The sequence below is a fragment of the Mugil cephalus genome, chromosome 23, assembly GCF_022458985.1.
Source record: "Mugil cephalus isolate CIBA_MC_2020 chromosome 23, CIBA_Mcephalus_1.1, whole genome shotgun sequence".
In the NCBI taxonomy this organism is placed as follows: domain Eukaryota; kingdom Metazoa; phylum Chordata; class Actinopteri; order Mugiliformes; family Mugilidae; genus Mugil; species Mugil cephalus.
In genome coordinates, this window is record NC_061792.1 from 64934 (window position 1) to 71800 (window position 6867).

The following is a 6867-nucleotide window of genomic DNA, read 5'->3' on the forward strand; positions in this document are numbered from 1 at the left end:
ATGCCATCATGGCCAAAGGAAAAGATTTGATGAAAGGACAGAATTCTATGACATCATGAAGGAAAACATTCTATGGCACATTCTATGTAAATTTTGTGAGGAGTGAGCTAGGAAGAGAGAGTGTGGGAAAGATTTTCCAAATTTCTTCTGTTTTCTGTGATAATTTTCTTTTCTCTTACTCTGGTTGTGTTTTCATTTAGGTTCCTCGATCAAAGTTTTCATTAACACCTTTCAATCTTGAGTGTCACATAGTGAGATCTATAACACTGCCGTCCGATGGTACTATTGATATGATAATATATGTCGTCAGATTTTGGCATGAGCAACCAAAATCACCACTACCACTCTTCTACCAACTGTATCAGTATTAGTAATAAATAGTAGTAGATGTAATTATTTTTGTACCTTTAACATATTTACTTTTATATAGTTTCTCTCCTTTGGTTTTGGTTTGTTTTATCATTTTGCATTGTCTGTAAAACCTTCATTTCTCCACGGGGAATAACGTAAAATAGTCCTGCCTTATCTCTAATTCAAGATTCAAGTGATTCAGTACATCTAATGACAACTAACTGGGGTCTTTTTTATTTTCATAGATCACTCTTTTATACATGTCTCATAAAAAGTCCAGCATTTGAGCATAAAAACTCAAATATGTTAAGGTTGACTCTTCGGCTATAGTTGTAGTTGTACAACTATTTAACGCTGTACCAGTTCGCAGCATCACAACGGGCTAAACCGGTTAGCCTGTTCCAAGACAAACAGAAAACTTACAGCAATAAAAATGACAACACAACTACTGCCGGTAAAACTGTTCTTAATTGCTTGCTAGGTAAACAAAGGTTAAATAAAAATAAAATACTAACATACATACAGACACATTCTGACACATTGAAATTGGCCGTTAGCACGTTAACTTAGCCCCGTAGTTAGCTCCCCACTCCACCGTATGCTAACGACCACGTTATCTCCACTGGCCACGTTTTATTTCGGCGTCAGTTCAAATTGTGGACAACAGCAAATTGATGCAAAATACAAGCAATGTTAGGAAACCACTTGTCAATATTTCTAATGACAAATCTCGACAGCACACGTCGGCTACCACCTCAGACGTTGGGGTTTGCTGTATTGCCCGAAAGAAACGCAAAATAGAACTAATTTACATAATACTTACATCATTGTGTAGTAAAGCCACAAGTAGCGCTGTTAATAGGTTCCAGCTAGACCATTATGTACCTCAGAAGGAAATACGATAAAGAATCAGCCGCACATGATTAAACTACACGTGACACAAACATATTGATTATACAATGTGGATGAGGCTTAAACAAACCTTTACACACAGTTATGGGAGCATGTTGGTCTAATTCTTGTGTGTTGTTTTCGCGCACGTACAGACGCACGTGCGCCTACATGCGCGCACATGGAGTAACGTTACATCCATACGTAGTTCCGTGCATGCTCACGCACATGGATGAAACAGGGCGATGACGTCATGGGATGTCTTCCTTTGATGATGTCCTCAATTGTTTTCCTTTGATGATGATGTCATGAAATGTTTTCCTTTGATCATGATGGCATAGAATATTTGCCTTTGATCTTATTGAAAGTTTGTTTTATACAAACCTAGGTGGGTCCGTAGATTCTGTTAGACTTTCAAACTGAAAGCAAGCGAGACAAGCAAACACGGGCGTCTTACGAGGTGGTATGGTGTCAGTCACAAAAGCGGTACATATAAGTGGTCAAAATCAATATTGCATGTATTATGATGATGGAAATGTTCCTGTGTCCCCTGATGAAAATGAAAGGCTTACAGGACCTGGGCGTGTTCAGGTTGGTATGGCCGTAAGCAATGTCAAACATCACTAAAGCAGTATATATAAGTGGTCAAAATGATCATTGCATGTATTTTGATGATGTAAATGTTACCATGTCTCCTGATGAAAATGAAAAGCTTACAGCACCTGGTATTCCCAGACGGTCTCCCATCCAAGTACTAACCAGACCCTACAATACTTAGCTTCCGAGATCAGACGAGATCAGACGTGTTCAGGGTGGTATGGTCGTAAGCGAAATTAACTGTCACAAACGCAGTATATATAAGTGGTCAAAATCATCATTGCATGTATTTTGATGATGTAAATGTTACCATGTCTCCTGATGAAAATGAAAAGCTTACAGCACCTGGTATTCCCAGGGGGTCTCCCATCCAAGTACTAACCAGGCCCGACCGTGCTTAGCTTCCGAGATCAGACGAGATCAGGCTTGTTCAGGTTGGTATGGCCGTAAGCAATCTCCAATGTCACTAAAGCACTATATATAAGTGGTCAAAATTATCATTGCATGTTTTTTGATGATGTAAATGTTACCATGTCTCCTGATGAGAATGAAAAGCTTACAGCACCTGGTATTCCAAGGCCATCTCCCATCCAAGTACTAACCAGGCCCGACATGCTTAGCTTCCGATGATCAGACTGAGATCGGCTTGGTTCAGGGGTGGTATGGCCGTAATACAATGGTCAAATGTCAAAACGCAGTATACAAAGAAGTGATCAAAGAAAGGATGCATTTAGATGTATTTTTGATGATTGTATGAATGTTACCAATTGTTCTCTCTGGATGAAATGAAAAGCTATACAGCACCTGGTATTCCAGGCGGGTCCTCCAGCCAATGTATAACCAGGCCCTTACACTGCTTAGCTCCGAGATTCTGACCGGAGTGGAGGCGTGTTCAGGGTGGTATGGCCGTGTATGCAACATTTAACTGTTCACAATCGCAGTATAATAAGTGGTCAAAATCATCATTGGCATGTATTTTGTGATGTAAATGTTACCATGGTCTCATGATGAAAAAGAAAGCTATACAGCACCTAGGTATACCCAGGCGGTCTCCCATCCAGAGTACTAACCAGGCACCGACCGGGCTTAGCTTCCGAGATCAGACGTTATTGGGCGTGCTCAGTTTGGTTTGGCCGTAAGCAATGGTCAAATGTTACTAAAGCAGTATATATAAGTGGTCAAAATCATCCATTGCATGTATTTGATGATGTAAAAGTTACCATGTCTCCTGATGAGAATGAAAAGGTTACTGCACTGTATTCCCAGGCGGTCTCCCATCCAAAATATAACCAGGCCCTACACTGTTTAGCTTCCGAGATCAGACGAGAATCGGCGTGTTCAGGATGTTATGGCCGTATAGCAATGTGTGACTGTCACAAACGCAGTATATATAAGTGGTCAAATTCAATCATTGCATGTATTTTGGATGAATGTAAATGTTACCATGTCTCCTTGATGAAATAAGAAAGGCTGTACTGCATCTAGTATTTACAGGCGGTCTCCCATCAAGTACTAACACAGGCCCGACTCGGACTTAGAATTCGGAGTTCAAATTGAGATCAGGCGTTTTCAGGGTGGTATGGCCGTAAGCACGTTAACTGTCACAAACGCAGTATATATAAGTGGTCAATATCATCATTGCATGTATTTGATGATGTAAATGTTACCATGGCTCCTGATGATAATGAAAAAGCTTACAGCACGGTATTCCAGGCGGTCTCCCATCCCAAGTACTACGCCAGCCCTTAGCTTCCTGAAGAGCAGATGAGATCAGACGTGTTCAGGGTGGTATGACCGTAAAACAATGGTAATTGTCACAATACGCAGTTTATATAAGTGGTCAAAATGATCATTTGCATGTATTTTGATGATGTAAATGTTACCATCGTCTCCTGATGAAAAATGAAAGGCCATTACAGCACCTGTATTCCCAGGCGGGTTTCTCCATTCAAGTACTAACCACGCCCGACCCCTGCTATAACTTCCGAGATCAGATGACACTGGGTGTGTTCAGTGTGGTTATTATGCCCTTAACCATTTGTCAAGTCACAAAAGAAGTATATATAAGTGGTTCAAAATGATCATTGCATGGATTTTGATGATGTAAAATGTTACCATGTCTCCTGATGAAAATGTTGAAAAGCTTACAGCACCTGGTATCACAGGCGGTCTCCCACCCAAGTACTAACAGGAGAGAAAAGTTGAATAAATAGCTAAATACGAAAAATAACTAACGCGAGGTTACTTAGAAGAATAAAGTTTGTGTACACTGACGAAGAGGAAACACAGACAAAATGCGAGGAAAAAGACGGTATACCAGGAACAATGTCCATGCTTAGCTTACGAGATCAGACGAGATCGCGATTGTTCAGGTTGGTTATTAAAAAGTGCGTAAGCATGGTAACTGTCACAAAACGCAGCATTTATAAGTGACTCCAAAATCATCATTTTCATGTATTTTGATGATGTAAATGTTACCATGTCTCCTGATGAAATTGAAAAGCTTACAGCACCTGTATTCCCAGGAGATCTCCCATCCAAGTACTAAGCAAGCCGACGCTGCATAGACTTCTGAGATCAGACGAGATCAGGCTGTGTTCAGGGTGGTATGGCGTAAGCAGACGTTGACTGTCACAATCGCAGTATATATAAGTGGTCAAATTCATATTTGCATGTATTTTGTTGGATTGTAAAAGTTTACCATGTTCTCTGATGAAATGAAAAGGCTTACAGCACTGGTACACCCAGGCGGTCTCCATCCAAGTACTAACAGGCCCGTCCAGCATAGCTTGCGAGATCAGGACGAGTTTAGGCTTGTTCTCAGGGGTGAGTATGGCCGTGTACAGCCAATGGTGACTGTTCACAAACGCAGTATATATAGTGTCAAAATTCATATTGCATGTATTTTGTGATGTAAATGTTACATGTCTCCTGATGAAAATGAAAAGTTTTACATCACCTGGTTATTTCCCAGGGCACGGTCTCCCCAAGTACTAACCAGGCCCGAGCATGTTTAGCTTCCGAGATAGACGAGATCTGACTTGTTCAGTTGAGTATGGCCGTAAGCAACGTCAAATGTCACTAAAGCAGTTTATATATAAGTGATCAAATGATCATTGCATGTATTTTGATGATGTAAAAATGTTTTACCATGTCTTCCATGATGGGGAATGAAAAGCTTTGAGCACCTGGTATTCCCAGGCGGTCTTTGCTCCATCCATAGTACTAACCAGGCTCCGACGTGCTTAGCTTCCAAGATCAGACGTAAATCAGGCGACTGATCAGGGTGGTATGTGCGTAAGCAATGGTAAAACTGTCAAAAACGAAGTATCATATAAGTGGTCAAAATACATTGCGCATGTATTTTGATGATGTAAATGTTACATGTCTCCTGATTGAAAATGACAAGGCTTACAGCACCTAGTATTTCCCAGGCGTCTCCATCCAAGTACTAACCAGGCCCTACACTGCTTAGCTTCCGAGAGATCTAGACGAGATCGGCGTGTGTCAGGATGTTATGCGCCGTAAGAATGGGGGCTGTCACAAAGCCAGCATATATAAGTGGTCAAAAAAGTCATTCATTGCATGTATTTTTGATGAGTGTAAAATTGTTAGACCATGTGGTCCGATTAAAAAATGGAAAGCTTACGAGTCATCTATTATTTCACAGGCGGTCTCTCCATCCAAGTACTAACCAGGCCGACACTTTAAACTTTTGGTGACTCAAATGAGATCAGGCGCGGTAATTTAGTTATCTTTCAGGAGATGTTCTTGTATATGTTCCCAGGAAATGTAAACTTGTAACATTGATTAGCGTGAATAATGTTCGACTGTTGGAGTAGTGTTGCAACGCGAATTTTTGAATATGTTTGCAACTGTTTATGGCTGCAAGCAAAGGTGACTGTCACAAACGCGTGTGATATAAGTTGATCAAAAAATGATCATTGCATGGAATTTGATGATGTTAAATTTTACCATGTCTCCTGATGAGAATGAAAAAGTTACGCACCTGTTTTCCAGGCTCGGTTTCCCATCAAGTACTAACCAGGCCCTTAGTTCCGAGATCAGATGCAGATCAGCCGTGTTCAGGGTGTGGATGATGGCTCCAGTAAAGCAATGGTAAAAAATGGTCACAATACGCAGTATATATATGTGATCAAAAATGATCATGCCTGTATTTTGATTAAGTTAAAATGTTAACCTGTCTCCTGATGAAAATGAAAGGCTTTACAGTCACCTAGTATTCCTAGGCGGTTTCCAGAAAGTACTAAAAACAGGCCCGACCGCGCTTAGTTTCCCGAGATCAGATGAGATCGGGCGCTGATAAGGTAGGATGCCGTGGAGCAATGTTCAAATGTCACTAAAAAGCTAGGTATATATAAGTGGTCATGGTGATCATTGCATGTATTTTGATGATGGTAAATGTTACCATGTCTCATGATGAGAATGAAAAGCTTACAGCACTGGTATCCCAGGCGGTCTCCCATCAAGTAACTAACAGGGCCCTACCACTGCTTAGCTTCCGAGCAATCAGTCGAGATCAGGCTCGTGTTTGGGTGTATGGTCCATAAGCAATGGTGACTGTCAAAACGCAAGTACAATATAAGTGGTCAAAATCTCTTTGCATGTTTTTTGATGATGTAATTGTACCATGTCTCCTGATGAAAAAGAAAAAGCTTACAGCAACCTGGTATTCGAGGCGGTTCTTGGTCTCCATCCAGTACTAACCAGGCGCCGACATGGCTTAGCTTCCAAGATCCACGACGAGATCGGACTTGTTCAGGTTGGTTAAGGCCGGTAAGCAACGTCAATGTCACTAATAAAGCAGTAATATATTAAGTGATCAAAATGATCATTGATGAATTTTTGATGATGTAAATGTTCCATGTCTCTGATGAGAATGAAAAGCTTTATAGCACCTGGTATTCCCAGGCGGTCTCCATCAAGAACTAACCAGGCCCTACCATGCTACGCTTCCGGAGATCAGGACGAAATTAATGGTAGAAAAATCGGGCTTGTTCAGGTTGG

The 6867-nt window shown here is 41.0% G+C and overlaps 1 non-coding gene and 1 pseudogene across 1 annotated transcript; both read right to left on the minus strand.

The window, feature by feature from the left end:
* Positions 1-1952: 1952 nt before the first annotated feature.
* On the minus strand, positions 1953-2071 carry LOC125001798 (annotated as a pseudogene).
* A 101-nt stretch (positions 2072-2172) lies between these two features.
* On the minus strand, positions 2173-2291 carry LOC125003132. The gene has a single exon (XR_007111999.1). It is a non-coding gene; the product is annotated as a 5S ribosomal RNA (ribosomal RNA).
* Positions 2292-6867: the final 4576 nt, after the last annotated feature.